Below are 17,797 nucleotides of genomic sequence, written 5' to 3'. Positions count from 1 at the left end.
TATCTATTAAATATTAAAAAGTTTTTAGCTAAGAAAGAAAATGTTTTAGAATAAAATAAAACAACTTATGTATTTCTCTTGATATATATTAGTCTATAAATTAATTTTGATAAAAGAATTATAAAATCTAATGAAAAACTATTATAAAATCTAATGAAAAACTATTATAATAAATGTGTTGGTTGTTCCTCAAACTTATCTAAAGTATGTTTAGAATAAAATGCAATGTAATTATATGTCATAAATTTATTCCTAAATAAAATCTAATTTAAAAATTAATAACATTGTTAGAATAAAATATAATGTAAACTCAATGCAAAAATTCAGAGTAAAAATAAGATAAAAATATGCTCATTCTTTCTTACATTTACTAGAAAATCTAAAAGTTTGAGGAACAACCAACACATTTATTATCACAAGATTGTCTAAAAATATTAAATAAGATAAATACAATTTTATGTTTAATTATTTTTTAAATAATATTTTGTTATTAAATTTTATGTAATTTTAAATTATTATTTCATATAAAAAATAAATTCTAATCAAATTATATTTTTAGCCAAAAAATAAAAATAAAACAAAAAACATAATACATGGAGTGAAAAAGAAATTTTAACATGAGAAGACACTAGTGCCTTGAAGAATTGTCAAAGTCCGTTTGCTTCAGGATTTTGCCCTGCTTCAATGTCCGTCTATCCAAGCTCAAAAAGCCAAGTGAAATACAGATCCAGATGTGTAAAAGGATATTCATGGAGCATAAAGTCTTCCTTCATATGCTCATGATAAATTTTCTTTCAAAGACGACCTTCATATTATAAAAGTACCTTGAAATATAAAAGAAATTTGTCACAGATTATATTAGGGGATCCACATGAACCGCTGGCGAAGTACTGGTCATTTCAGGACTATCGGGAAAATAAATTTGGTGCCAAGTCATCTTCACAGGAGATTCAAACCGCTATGGAGAAGGCGCTCGAGCGCGTATTGGTATTTTCAAAGTAATATGGGATCAAAACGCTAATTTCAAAGAATGAAGGGGGCATGGGTTTAGAGAGAGCACACATGAGGTAGGTGTTAAAAAAGCACACCCCAGAAATGTGTAAATGACAAAGCAATACATACAACAAGAGCAAGAATAAAGCAATCAATCAGAGAATACTTTCTGTATTAGAATTCTTCAAACAACCTTTTTCTATCATGTGATCTATTGGACATTATAATACAAGAATCATAAACAAGGTGGGTGCTAGGGGAAGGACACTTATGCTTGGAAAAAATCTATATGGATGCTGACATGCTCACAAAAATCTTGCCTAGAGAAAAGCATGAGTTGTGCAACCATTTAGTAGGCCTAGGGTGATTAGTTTGTCGCCTTTTTGTTTAATTGTACTTCATTTGCTTCAAGTGGGAGAATGTTATATGTAAATGAAGTCGGCTAACCTCTGTGTTATGTGCCTTTCGTTATTTCGCTAGCTACACATTGTTACCCCTTGCAAAATAGCGACGCATCGTATTAACTGCGTGCATAAGAGTTGCTTGTGAGTAGTTGAAACATTTAATGCAATGTTTGACTTAATGAAGCTTCTAGATCTGGGCTTCTTTCAATTTCATTTTTGGCGTCTTTTTCTAGTGCTCTTGTATTTTATACATTTAGGATTTTATTTGTATGAGTTGTATATAGATGTTGGTGATTGAATAATAAAGATTATCAGTTTCATCTATGGGTTTGTTGTGACTATTGTTGTTTGTATTCCTTATTGTTGTATGTTATTTATGTGCTATATTTTATCCTTCCTTTGTTTATTTTCTCTTTTATTTTTTCAAAACAAGTATCAGAGTTGTGCTTTTTTCTTAACAACTGGTATCAAAGTTGTGTTATTTTTCTTAACAGCGAGTCCAATATGCTTGCAGTTCAAAACACATCAAATGAACAAATCACCCATGGGAGAAGAGGTTCATGAAGAGGCACAATTTTCGCAATGGGTTTTTAAGAGATAATCACCATGGAACCCCAATCACACTTAAGATAGTTTCAACACTTGTCAAGGAGAGTGAAAGCTAAGAAATAGTTTGCCAAGCACCCAAGAATGTGCCTAAGCCCATATCATAGTCAATGAGAGAAAAGTTCTAAAAATTAAAGAATCTGTGAGGGAAAAGCTATAGTAGTAGTTCAGGTTAATTTTGCGTACTTCAAATTTCTAAACAATAATTTAGATTTTGCCAATTTTTTATCTTCATAGGTGAGTGAAGAGCTTAAAGCTAAAGTTTCAACTTTTGGGTATTCATGGATCTCTCTGTAGGGACTGTGGAGCACAAAGTGATCCAAATTTGTCATTTCAAAATGTTCACTCAAAACCCACTACGTTCATGCACTAATAGTCACTCACTCAGAAAATACTAGCACTTGTGATTAAATGTCATAGTAGTCTTTATGAAATGTTCCAATAGTGGTGCACAAATTGGTCAATGACCAACCAAAAATGCTAAAAAATGATTGGCTATTAGTACATGTATGATCAACTATTAGTACATGTGTTTCATTTTTTTGGGCTCTTTAATTAAAAGCACTATTTAAGGGTTATCTATGACAAAACTATCACAGTTATTGGACCCCCTATTATTAACTGAGTCTCTTTCCCTATCATAAGGGCTTGCTTGTTTGGTGGAATTGACCTTGAATTGTCATTGTCAAATCCTAGAATTGACATATTCTAAGTTTGTTTTCAAAACACAAAAAATAGTTTAGGGATTTATTAATTCCCATTTACACCCAAAGCCAAGATTTTCATCTTCCATTAGAAAATCAATTCCAATTCCACTTAAATGAGAATTGCAGGCAAATGAAATTTTATAATTTTTGAGTTTCGTTATCATTCTCTCTACCTTGTGGTTTCATTCTTGTAGATTTGGGTGACAGTGTGGAGTAGGATTTCATCTCTACAATTGCAACTTCTTAGACACCTTCTCAGGTCTGCTAGTAAGGGTTGTGCTTTTTATCAACATTGTGTTTTATCAAGGTCAAGGGTTGTGTTTTATCTACATTTATTCATTTCATGTATCTCCTTCTTCTCACTCACTACAACATTTGGGGTCAAATTGGGATGGCAATTTTTGATGACGATCTAATTTGTGATGATTTTCATGTTTTTTTTTTTTTTTTTGCAATTCTCCTTGATGCCATTACAATACTAATGTGAGTGTCCTAATTGCAATCCCTGTGTAAGTATAAAAGAGATGAAGAAAACATGACATAAATCATTCCCCATTTGTTTTAATTGTGGGGAGTTGTGTGCAAACAAAGGTGAAGAGCTCCCAACAAGGGTGGAGAGCTTTGAATGTCATCGTGCCCTTGCACTTGTGCATTTCATTCCTATGATATATCTCCATTTCATTGTCATGTCCTTTCTCGGCAATTTCATTGTTGTGATCTCTGCATTTCATTATCGTGCCTTTTCTCTGCACTTTGTTTATCATGCCCTTGCTATGTGATTTGGTTGTCATGCCCTTGTCATCTCTCTGCTTCGTTGTTGTGCCCTTTCTTGGTGATTTTGGTGTCATTCCCTTGCTCTACAATTTTTTTGCCATGTTGTGCCCTTGCTATGCGATTTCGTCGTCGTGTTGTGCCCTTGCTCTGTGATTTCATTGTCATACCCTAGCTTTGCGATTTTCTTCAAGGGTATGTAAATGTTGGTTTCTTTTCCTTCTAAATAGGTATCTCTTTATATCTCCTTCTAAACATGTATATTTAGAGATCTTGTTTAAGGTGTTGATTACATCTTAGCTACACAAAAAAAAAATGATCTAGCTGCATACATATTCTAGAATCTAAATAATAATAAATTAAAAATCACTCAAACTGTGCTAAGTGACTTACCTCAAGATCCTCCACAAAAATAATGCAGACCAAGAAAAATGGGTAAAGCTTGCAAGAAATTTTACAAAAACATATCATAGCAGATATTTTTAGAAAGAAACAAGACATAACCAGTTAAATGGGTGTAGTTGATGATTAGCCGGGTTGATATATACATGTATATTTAACTAGGTTATGGCTTCTGTAAGGGAATGAGCCTTGTGATTATGCATACGTGCTTGGTGCATTTCATTCCTGTGATATATCTCTACATTTTATTGTCATGCCCTTGCTTTGCAATTTCGTTGTTGTGATCTTTGTGTTTTGGTGTCGTGCCTTTACTCTATGATTTTTTTGTCATGCCCTTGTTCTATGATTTTTCTTTGCAATTTGATTGTCATGCCCTTGTCATCTCTGTGTTTCACTGTCATGCCCTTAAACTGCAATTTTGGTATCATGCCCTTGCTCTGTGAATTCATTGTCATGTTGTGCCCTTGCTTTGTGATTTCATGGCCATGCCCTAGCTCTATGATTTTCTTCAAGGGTATGTAAATGTTGCTTTTTTTTCCTTCTAAAAAGGTATCTCTTTATATCTCCTTATGAACATGTATATTTAGAGATCTTTTTTATGGTGCTTATTACATCTTAGCTATACAACAGAAAAAATTGATCCAGTTGCATACATATACCAGAATCCAATAAAATAAAATAAAACTCACTCAACCCATGATAAGTGACTTACATTAAGATCCTCCACAAAAATAATGCAGACCAAGAAAAATGGGTAGAGTTCGCAAGAAATTTTACAAAAACATAGCATAGCAGATATTTTTAGAAAGAAACTAGCCATAATCAGTTAAATGGGTCTAGTTTTTGTTTAGCTAGGTTGATTAAAAATTCTTGTAGAACTATCATCAAATTAGGTACAATAAAATGAACAATCAGTTGTTCCTAGCTAGCAGGATCAAATACAATTTTCCAAGGTGATAAAATTGCATATGCAAGTTATTGAAGAATAACTTCCATGAAGAGTTGAGTGTAAGGAGTTGAAGAAGCAAGTTATGCTTATGTGTAAATGCTATAATCACAAGGCTCATTCTCTTGCAAAAGCCTTTGTCACAATGACATTACCTATAAATCATGCATAGGATGTTGAAGTGGTTCCCGACCTTGAAACACTCTTATAAGCATTTGATACTTGGAATCATTGCAGGGAGACTATGCCAATACTTGAAACATTGTTATAAACATTTGATATTAGGGTTGTAAATTCTCAAAGACACTTGCAAGTGATTCCAACGTTATAGTACCTACCACAACACTTTTCTTGGATTCTATCCAATGGCTCCCATAATATCCTGTATGTTGTCTAGTTGTTGTTTATGTCGTGAAATCTCTTTCTAAAGTTGCTCCTTCTCCTTCTCTCTCATGCCGTAAATTTTGATTATCAAACTTTAGAATATGTGTCTTTCCTTATCTAAAATCAACTTCACAGTGTGTTGTAACTCTAGCATAGTTGTTTGATCATTGATAGCTTTTATTTCAAAATTCAAGTTTTCAAGATTGGTCAACACCCTCACTTGCAGACCTCTCATGTCAAACACTTTTGTACTATTTCAACACCATGTTCTTGCTTCTGAGCTAATAGTTCTTCAAATGCATTTTCTTGTAAAACATTAATTTTGTTAAACAATTGTAAACTCTTAGAAAGTGCATTATTTTTTTCATGTATGTATGTATATGTATGTGTGTATATATGGGTATGTATGTATATATGTATGTATGCATGCATGCATGCATGTATGTATGTATACAAAGAGATCTTGTGGATTGTGGATTATGGATTATAAAAAAAAAAAAAAAAAAAAAACACGACATTAATCATTCCCCATTTTTTTTGATTGATTAGGAGAGCTAGGCATGAAAGAGGATGGAAAGCTCTAAATGAGGGTGGAGAGCTCTAAATGTTGGTGGAGATTAGTGGAGATCTAAGATTTTGTTGTCATTCCCTTGTGATCTTCATGCCCTTGCTCTGTGATTTTCTTCAAGGGGAGAAGAGATACCCATGTAAATGTTCTTTTCTTTTCCTTCTACATGTATTTCTTGTTCATATATAATAGCTTTGGTCAAATTCAAGGAGAATTTATTATGATGATTGTATGCATATTTGCATGTATGCATGTAAATCAGTAACTGCTTTACATGCACACATACACACTTTCATAGTACTTGTGCTAGATTAAATTAATCATTCATGTCTTGAATTCACACAAGAAATTATCCTTGTATTCAATCAAATTTATTCATATCAAACTAAGTATGCAAAAATCTATACTTATAGATTATATTATCTCTTGGTGATTGAGTAAAGATCTCATGCATAATATCATCCAAGTAATGATCAGATGCATTCACATTAAGTCATAATAGGATCGAGTAGATGATCCATTTATGTTACTTCATACTTGTTTTATTGAACATTTTGTTTAACATAATTAGTAATACTAGAATTATAAGGCTATAGCTAGTACTCTTGTGTATTTTATTTAATCATATACATTTAAGACTATTATTTTTCTTAAAATTAGATTGTATATTTTTTATCACTAAAACACAAATATATATCTCTGATAGTTATCTTTTTTAATTTCAAGATCTTCATATTTAACATGAAGAGTTTCCATTAGTGGAAAATGGAATAGCCACATAGCTCATGGCTTTTTCCACCAATTTATATTTTTATTATATTTTTGTCCTTCAAAAATATTATAGGTGAATGTTCTTCTGATTTTTCATATATTTAATAATTCATCTCTTGTTGTTTGAGGTAATTTTCTATTATGAGATAGAGGCATCTATCATAGGGATGGACATGCCAATTTTGATCATCCCGCTTTCAAAGTTGATTCCTTTATCAAATTAATGAAACTACTTGCAATTGACACTTTGATTTTCTACAACTTGCCCAATCAACCATTCATAAAACCATATTCCTCCTACCCCACCATAGCACACAACCCTTGTTTGAGGTTTATATCTTAGTCCCACCATGTTAGAAGACCAAGTCTAGCAAATTGATGATATAGAAATTCAATATGGAGGAGGATATATTGGCATCACAAATAAATCATCCCATATCCATAAACAACATCTAATCTTCTATAAGTCTCTCCTCTAAAGACCCAATACATGGAGCCATTATCATCATGCGTAGACTAACTCTCCTTAGATGAATTCAATCAAAACTATTCATACCAAACTAAGCATGTAGAAATTTGTACTTACAAATTATATTATCTCTCGGTGATTGAGTAAAGATCAAATACAATTTTTCAAGGTGATAAAATTGCATATGCATATGTATGTATGTATGTATGTATGTATGTATGTGTATATAGATATATGTATGTAGGTATGTGTGTATGTATTTGTGCATCCCATTGTCGTGCCCTTGTGATATTTGTATATATATGTTTGTATGTATGTATAGGGTCAGTGCAAGAAGTTGGGTCTCACTTTTGGCCAAAAAGTGGAATTGTTTTTCCTATTTTAAAATTTTTTGTCAATTGATGTCAAAAGTTGAGGTATTTAGAGATTGAATATAAAAAAACTCCAGCAATAAAATTTTTAGTGTTCAGAATCTAGTTTTTGAATATGTAATTTATTTGTGTACCCATATGATAGATTATTTTTTTGGTATGGATCTTTAGAAACCACTTTTTCAAAATGTCTGTTTTAGGACCATACCACACTCATGTACGGACACCATAATTTGACACAAATAAATGAATTTTTACAAATCCTTTTAAATGGAGTTACCTAATATAGCTAAGATTGATGACAATATTTTTCCTTAATTTTTTATTGAATAATTCTTTTATTATTAATTATTAATTGGCTATAAAGGTAAATTTTAAAACCTCTCATGTACAAACCACAAAATTTGATAAAAATCTCACTTAAAAAAAAAAAATTAACATCAAAAGAATTTTATGTAGATTGATGACATATAAATTAATTTAAGAAAAATTATAAAATAAAAAAGTTATTAAAGTTTTAGTGAATGTCACTTTTAACGTTTAGGAGATAGTTTTGATTAATAAATAATGGAAAAATAACAAATAAACTAATAACACTATTAAATTTACATTTTTGGAATCAGAACAGTAAGACCTATAATGGGTTTTTGTCTCATCAAAAAATTCAATGGGAACGACTATAAAAAAAATTATGACAATACCAGAAATTGTCGATTAAATGCCTTAGAAAAAAAAAAGATCATAAAGGCATGGCTTGGTGGGACCAAGCCTATGCCATGCCTTTCCCCAAGGCAAAACCCCATGCAAAAGTCAGGAGCCATACCAAATTCCCGCTCATGTCTCAAGAATCAGGCACCCGATTTGTAATTCAAAAATCGAGTGCCCGATTGCTTTCAATCGTTGCACCCGATTGTTTAAAAATTGGGTACCCAATTCTTTTTGAAATCAGGTACCTGATTTATAAATGGGTACCCGATTTTTAAAGAATTGGGTGCCTAATTTTTTAAGCAATGAGGTACCCATTTCTAATGTACTCGTTAGGCCCCAAAAGCTACCCCATAGACTGAGTTTCAATGATTGAAATGATTGAATAATAGTTTCGATCTACAACAACGAATTCTATCATGCTTATTCTATTTTCTTGTCCTCTTATACAATTTGCAAGCTACTGATTCAAATTCAAAATTGGTGCAAACATGAGATCAAACCAACGAAGAAAGAAGAAAGCAAAAGTTCTAACAAATGAGGAGATTGCAACAAATAAAGAGAATGAAGCACGATGTCAATGAGAGAGAAGACAGAGAATTAGAGACTTGAACAATGTTTCAAAGGAGAAAGACATTGAGGATACCACGATGGATGAAGAGGTCAAAGAAGAGAACCCAATACAAGAAAATTCAGGTGCACATTCTAATCATGCATTCAATACAGGTGTGTCTCCAAACCCTCAAATTTTTTCTCATGATGAAATTGGTGATTTTTTAGAAGCAGGTTATGATTTAAACGATTTATATTTTCTTCATAAGAAGCAATTTTCAAACGATCATGCACAAAACACTCCAATTGAAATGCATGCCCCAAAAGAAATACCAAGAAAATTTGAAAATGATATTCAAATCCCAAATAACAGTGAAAATAGTAAAGTGTTTGAAAATAAAAATTGCATGAATGTAGACATAGAAACACCAACTATTGAACAAACATATCAGGATGACAGTAAAGTGTCTGAACATAATTTTCATATTCTTAATGATGTGTTAGATAATCTTGAGGGATTGGTTTCATGGAGACAAATTAGGACACATGCTAATAGATTGTATAGGCATTTTTTTATAATAAGAAATTTGGGTTTCAATGTCAACTAATGTTGCAACTAATTAAAATGTCTAAAATGCGAAAAGTAATGAGAAGGTTGGGAATGTATGCAAAATCAAAGAATAAAAATGAGTCTTTAAAACAAGTTGTATCCATTGTTGCTAGTGCCTTTGATGTTATCGGAAAGAGAAGTCAGTCTAAAGATAAGAATGCAACACGATGAGCAATAACAATAGCTTTAGTTAAAAAATCAACATTTGACAAAAGATTGATTAGCAATATAAGTGGATATCTTAATGTGAATTGTAAGACTTTAGAAAGAGCTGTAAAGAGAAGGGTTAACTTTGAATGTGATCCAACAAATATTTTATGGACTTCTAGTGGTAGACTCTCGAGATGTGATATGAAACTTACTAGTGAAGTCAAAAGTTTGATTGAAATTTTTTGGCATGATAATACAAGAGTATCACCTAATTCAAGAGATGTTCTTAAATTGAGAATTGGGTCAAAAATACGTGATCCACATCCTAAACACCTTTTGGACATGACTCAAACTGAATTGTTTAACAAATTTGTAGATGGTAAGGTATTAAATATTACCATTAGTCAAAGATCTTTTGAAAAGTGTAAACCATGGTATGTAAGGATTAACAAGAAAAAAATCACATGTTGTTGTAAAACTCATATTCAATTTTGTTACCATTATGATGTATTTCGATCTAGACATGGTACCATACATAGTAAAGAAATGTTGCAAGAATGTGGTATAAAAATACCACCTCAAACTATAAAAGATTTAATATCAGGTTTGTTTTGTAAGCCGCCTAATGATCAATACTTTCTTTTCAATGCATGTCTTTCTAGTACATGTGGTATGTACGACAATCTTTCTTTTTTGGATGAATGTTTGCATGAAAATGCTTTGACTACTGTTGGACAACAATTAGTTGAGGTAAAAAGATTCAAAACTATTGAATATCCATTGAAGAATGGGAAGATTGGAAGAAGGTATGATCTAGTTACAGATAAAGTTAGTTGTCATGCATTTATGGATGAGTTTAAGAGTGTGATCATACCAAAATATGTTAAATACTCTCAATATTTTGCATGGCTTGATGGAAAATTTCACGTATGTAAGAATACATTTCCAATTGGTACTATACTTTTAGTTGTTGACTTTGTAGAGAACTACACACTTGCACCGCAAGAAGAGGTACAACCACAATATTACAATTTAGTGCAAGTAACAATTTATGTTCATATAGTTTATAGGCATGCACCTAATAGTATAGAGGAGGATCGAAAAATATTAAGAGAGTGCCATTTTTATATAAGTGATAATAAACTCCATTCATCTGAGTTTGTCCAATATTGTTTCGAAGTCTTTTATGATAATTTAAAAGAGAGACAAATTCAAATGATACAACATTGGATATGGTCAGATAATTGTACAAGACAATTCAAGAATGCTAGAATGTTCTATTGGTTGAGTAGGACACATAGGCAAACTAACATCCAACATGTGTGGAGTTTTTTTGAGGCTGGACATGGTAAAGGAGAACATGATGGTGCTGGTGCATGTGTGAAGAGAGCCCTTAGTAGAGAGCAATTAAAATTTGAGGAAAAAGCTAAATTAAAAAATGCACATGAGATTGTCGAATGGTGTAACAAATATTTATACACGGGATCAAGTCAGAACTCTATAATCAAATGTTTCTTCTACCTAGTTGAAGAAAATAATATCCTTTCAAGATATGACTGTGATACAATTAGTGGGTCAGCTAAATGGCATTCATTTAGGAGTTCAGATTCTAACACTTGGACTATATGGACTAGGGAGCTTGCTTATTTTTGTCAATTTTGTCTTGCAGGTGAATGGGAAGAATGTGAGAATACAGAATGGGTTGAAGATTGGCAAAAAAGATCATTAGCACCTACTAACACGCATTTTGAAGATGATATAGTAAATGAAGGCCAGAATGTTACTTTTGCATTAGAAGACTATGATCGTATTTCAGACCTCATAGAACTTGGTATGCACAATTTAATTAGATTTTTTTGTGATCTCATGCTTCAATTTATATAATTTTCATATGTACACTCATGTGATTAAAGTGTTTCTATACTTTATCTTATCTTGTAGGACATGTTTATGATGTTATTGCACCTAGTGATAATGATGAACAGACTGAGTATTGGCTAGCTAGATGTGTGGAACCTAAGAAAAAATTGACATGTCATCAAGTAGACGATGATGGTTTTGAGTATCCAATTGGGTCTGTCATTGTAGATGGTACCTAGCTACATAGATACCTAACAAGAAGAAATGGTTTTCTAGCATTTGAAGACTACCAAATCGAAAAGAAGATTTTACACTATTCTCATTTGGTTGTGGCAACAAATATCAAATTAGAAAGATACAAAGGGAGACCTGCCAATAAGGTATTATGGAAAATTTCAATGGACGAGCATGAGACAATCATAGATGCATTGCAAAAGAGAGAGGATGCAAATGGTACAATGGGATGACTACATTTAAATCAAACACATGTAAGTTTTTTCATTATTGTATTATTTATATATATATGTACTTATATAATTTAATTACATATATGTTTGTGTTGTCAATACCAATTTAGAGAACTTATATACCTCTTATTCAGGTCTCAATTACAATTTATGCAAATTTAAATGTTAAAGTGGATCAAGCATCAACATGTGCAATTTCACATAGTAAGTACATACAAATTACACATATATTTACATAGTTCAGATACCTTGAATATTAATTTATGTGTTTATTAACATCTGTTCTTGTTTTACAATTTTATTTTACAGGACCTCATTTGAAGAGATGTGTTGAACCAATTTTATGTTTTGAGTTCAATGAACTATAAATATATCATTGACATTGTCTTACATATATTGTGAAATATGTTGTACAAACTAATTAAAAAATGAGAGTTTACTTCTATTTGAAAGTTAAACGTATGCACTTGATAAATTATAAATTAATTGTCAATTTAAGTAATGACCTCCTATTTTGTTCCATTACTTTTACATTAAAGCATGTTTAAATTAATATTTTTTTGAAGTTTCAAATTACTATTGATTGTAATATTTAAAAAAAGTCACTTGTACATGATAATTTAAAGATCATTACTCATTGTATTCATTGTATTGATTATATCTTACATTACCAAACAACACATTAAGATCACTTATGATACATTGTTAGTTATGTTATCCATACATGTGTGTCTTAAGGGGACATGGGAGTCCTAATAGTGTTAGCTTAAAAAAATAAATTTGACAACTGAGTGACAATACACTTAACCAAGATCAAGAGTAAGTGTCGAGTAAGATAAAGTGCCAAGCTATAACAAGTGCCAAGTGATAACAAGTGCCGAGTGATAATAAGTGCCAAGTAATAACAAGTGCCGAGTGATAACAGGTGCCGAGTAATAACAAGTGCCGAGTGATAACAAGTGCCGAGTGATAATAGGTGCCGAGTGATAACAAGTGCCGAGTACAACATGTGCCGAGTGATATAGTTTTGTTCAGGTGCTGAGCTATCCAGGAAACAGCATGTGCCGAGTATCAAAAATACTTCAGGAGCCGAGTAACTCAGTAGATCAGCATAAAAGTTTGGAATTGTACAAACTATGATGCAAACAATTTTTGCAGCCGACAGAAGGTAAACTTCGAGGGATTTAATGATAAAATCAAATCTTTTATTTTTCTCATGCAACTCACATGCAACCAATAAGAAAAATGATAAAGGCATGCAACCAATCAGTAAAAAAATAAGTATTGAGCGGGAAATTGAGATTCAATATGGATCGTAGATCCAAATCAAACCCTACGTCCTTGTAGTCTTTATAAGGGAGACAAAATCTCATTGTAAATATATATATGAAAAGATATACAAGGGTGCATAAGAAAGTCCATTTTCAGAAGCAAGGGTTATCAGATCACAAAGGATCAAGTTCAGGAGAAAGCAAAAAGGAGCCTCCATTCAGCAATCAAGGATTGTAATCTATCAGGTTTATTGTATCTAATACTCTCTAGCAATTGTGTTAGAATGAAAATCCTATGGTGATAGGTTAGCTTTACAACTATTTTGTAAGATCTTTTTGATTAGGTGATTCAAATCCTTTAAGAGGGTGACACTTCATGTTAAGTGTTTGTAAATCCTCTAACCAGGTCACTATTAATATAGTGTAAAGCCTTTAACAGGGCAAACCATCAGAAGTGGTTGAACAATATTATTGCAATAAATTTTTGTGGGTATCATCCCCAGCCCAGTTTTACCTTCTTATTCCTGGAGGGTTTTTGGGTTACCAAATTCTAGTGTTATGAGTTATTGATGCATGAGTTTTGTTACATGTTTATTTGATGTATCTACATGCATGCAATTTACTTTAAGTTAGAAGTTTTATTGACTAAAGTATGGTACTTATGATTCAGCGCGCCCCCCCCCCCCCCCCTCTCTCATAAGTACTCTTTCCATATTTGAATATTCCAACAATTGGTATCAGAGCCATCCAAGTTCTCACAAAGAAAAGCCTAACAACTTGGAGGAAAAGATCTAAAGATGGAAGCTTTCAAACTTGGAAAGATCATTGAAAATTAGGTGATAGATGTGCAACTTGCTTTGCATAGCTTGGAGGAATTCAAAAACAAATTTAGAAACTCATTAAAAAAGAGGAAGGATCTAGCCATAACTAAAAATGATATACACTTCAAGGAGATTGATACCACCAACATATTTTCTAGTGGAGACACTAAAGAGTTTGATACAGCAATAGCAAAATTGATGGAGAAAAATAAAATTCAAGCAGATGAGATAAGAACTCTCAAGATGGAACATGAATCACAAGCTATAATGATATGTGAAATTATTGAACAAAAGAAAAGAGCAGTTGATGATAAGGTCATGATGGAAAATGACAAAAGGAATCTTGCAAACAGACTTGAAGAAAAATGTACTGAATTGACAAGGATCTCAAACATGCAGATGGATACACTTGCTCAAATGATGAATCTTCATCATGAACTCAATATGAAAGATATTGAGATCTCTACTTTGAAGATGCAGAAGGAACAAATGTAGAATGAATTGAGCAGAGAAAGAGAGGTGGCAGATAATCTCAACAAATCAAGTGAAGCCATCAAATATTTTGAGCAAATACTGAAATCTCCAAGATCAACCCATGATACAACAGGGCTTGGATATAAAAGCATTGAAGTAGGAGAATCATCAAAAGGTGCAGAGCAAAGAAGTGAAAAAGGTAAAGATGTTAAACCTACATGTCATTCCTGTGGAAAGAAAGGACATACATCTAATGTTTGTAGAAGCAAGAATGCCCATCAGCATGACAAACCCAAAAGCATAAATCATTGTCATAAATGCAAGAAGCAAGGTCATCAAGCATATGAATGCAGAACCCAAACTATCAAGACATCAAGATTTGATGGACATTGTTATAATTGCAAGAAGTATGGACATAGAGCTTTTGAATGTAGATCAAAGTCTATGTGGACAGTAAATCAACTAGCAAAGACATCAAACCATGAATTCTGGGATTACAACACTAGGTACAGTTGTCACTATTGTCAAGAATATGGACATATCCCACAAAACTACATAAGAACACATTTTAGAGGGAACTACAAAAGATGGTTGAGTCAAACTACATGTTTTAGTTGCTTAAAAACTGGTCATGTCAGCAAGAATTGCCCAACAAGGTCAAAGGCGTCAAGTTATGAGTTCAGCAATGGAAAGGCAAAGATAGATGTTGGATATATCAGAAGTGAAATGAATAAGACTTGGAGGAAGAAAGATAAGTCTAGCACATCAAGTATAGAGATCACTTCACCTAATAGGTCAAGTGATCACACTTCATCAAATTAAGTAAAGAATAATTGTGTGTGGGATTGATAAACCAAGCTGCCTCATAAATCAGTCCCAAGACATATAAGAACTGAAAAAAAAATGAAATCAGCATAAGCAAAGATGCTAAGTCAAAATTGAAGACTTTTTGAAGATATGCCAAAGTTGCCTTCAAGAGCCGAGATGCTAAACAACGATCGAGTTGATAGTTGATGCCGAGCTATGAAATATCAATAGGAGCCGAGTAAAGCAAAACACAATAGGATCCGAGTCATGACAAAACTTTTCAAGTGCCAAGTAGACAGTTGGCAGTGTACTAAGCATTTATTACTTTGTTTTGAAGGGTACATAAATCAAATTTTTGATCATTTTCCCACCATTAGAACAAGAAGCAAAGCCAAAAAGAGTGGAGAAGATCAAGATCAGCTCAGAAGCCATTTGTGAAGATCTCAACAGTGATTCAAGACAAGTTTCATCGATTTAAGGTATTTTACTTAAGTGCCGAGCTACATAGGACTTATAAACTTGTTTAAATCATAAACCCTAGTTTGGCAAACAATGGCATCTGGGTCAAGAACCACTAAGGGTATAGAGAGTCATGAAGTTTAGTTGGTTAGCAATGAAGTTAAACAACCTGAATTTAAGCCCATTCTAGAAGTAGCATACAAGAATGATCCTACAGGTGCATTATCAGTTATTCCAGATAAAGTTGTTATGGTCCAAGATGTTCACAGATGTTATAATTGCAAAATTGGTGCCATAGGAGACTTAGAAATCCACAATGCATATGACAAACTATGTGAAAAAAAAGTACTCAAAAATGAGTTTTCAATAATAGAAAGAAAAGGATTAACCAAAACCCTAGCATTTTCGACTGTTTTCAAAACTGAATGGGTACGGATAGTTCTGAGCTGAATACATGATGGATCTTTTTGGTTAGAATCAAGGCCAGTAAAATTTACCAAGAAAACCGTTCATAGGGTTACTGGTATTCCAACCCTAGATCGGCCAAAGACCCTACGAAGTGACAAAAGGGAAGTAATAGAGAAAAATACAGGTGCCAAATGAAACAATAGAGGAATGACTATCGACACAGTCATAGACCCCCTACTAGATTTTGCTATGAGAGTCATTTCACATAAATTCTATTAATCAAGTAGGTTAAATATTGTACCTGGTATAGTAGTTGATGTTGCATACAAGATAATCAAAAGGGATCACACTTATGATTTGGCAGAGCTCATGTTTCAACAGATTAATGAAAATTCGGGAGCTATAAGGAAGAGCAAGGGAGCTCAATGCAAATTTGGATCAGTTTTGATGTGCATGTTTTTCTATCTAATGAAAGAATTTCCTTCTATTGGTAAAGTAAGATGGAATCCAGATAAAACAATTGTTGAACAAATTAATGGATACATTGAACAGATGGGTGAAAATTTTGATGCCCAAATGACTGGTTATTTTGAGGACTTCAAAAAGTCCATGAAACAAAGAATGAGAATTCCAGTCTCATTGATTGAGAAAGATGAAAAAGAAATTTTTTTTCTTGTAGATATAGATTATACCTACATACAAGCAGTTATACCTAGAGTAAGATGGCTTAGGCCACTAGGTTATGAACTCGATGTTGATCAAGCCTCTGCAGCAATAACAACCCTACTTGTAGAAGAAGCAGATAAAAATGCAAATTTTTTTGGAACCTATGATGTTGTCAAATCAAAGGTAATAACAGATTCGAAGACTACTTCAGCAGTAAAGAAGAAAGAGAAAATGGTGAGACAAATCAAGAGAAAATTTGGCGTGGAAGAAGAAGAAGGGATAGCAGAAGAAGAAGGAGAAGACATTGAAGAAGAAGGAGATAAACTTCAAGGTCAGACCCAAGGGTTAGGAGAAGACAAAGAGGAAAGTGTTGAGGTAGAAGAAGCCAAGGAAGCACTAGTTAAGAAAAAGACCACAACTCCTTCTGCTCCTAAATCCAAGGGAAAGAAAGTAACTGCCCCTGCACCAAAGAGACCGACGACAAGGGCTACAGCACAAAAAGCCCAAGAAGAGGCAAAAGGAAAGAAGAAAGACTCAAAGAAGACTGCTACTGAGTCAAAGAAAAGGAAATTTATTCCCCAGCTTGAAATAAATGAGGAGAAAACAGAGTCAGAAGACAATAGTAATTTCAAGTGGTAAGACACAAAGCCCAAACTGCTGTTGATAAATTATGTTCGAAAATTAGGAATAATGATTTAAAAGGTTTAAAGAACCTAAATTTTTCTATGCTCACCAAAGAAGAGCAAAATAAATTAGAGGAATCTGTGTATGCTATGATGACTGAATATAAGCACACACCTCTAGAATTAGATGAATCTATGCCAAGAGAATTGTATAAAATTGTAGAGGATAAATGGCATTTTTTTTTACAAATGGAAAAAGAAATAAGGGAATCAACATTAGCCAGACTGTTGCCTGATTTGACTAAAGATCAAGTAATAAATGTAGTAAAAAGGCATAATAACAGATTCACTCCCAAGTATAGAGCATTCAGTATATTGTAGAATAAAATTGAAGAGGTAGTTAGCAAATCCACAAGATTGTGGAAAATTTTTTATAAGAAAATAGAAGATGTATATAATGAAGAATATAAGGTAGAAGCAAGTGCCAAGACAAAGGAAAAGAAAGTATCAGAAACCAAAGAAAAAGAGAGGG

The sequence above is a fragment of the Cupressus sempervirens genome, chromosome 11 (assembly GCF_028749045.1).
Source record: "Cupressus sempervirens isolate cs-2001-9-10 chromosome 11, ASM2874904v1, whole genome shotgun sequence".
Lineage (NCBI taxonomy): Eukaryota > Viridiplantae > Streptophyta > Pinopsida > Cupressales > Cupressaceae > Cupressus > Cupressus sempervirens.
Note: the sequence above shows the minus strand (reverse complement) of the source record.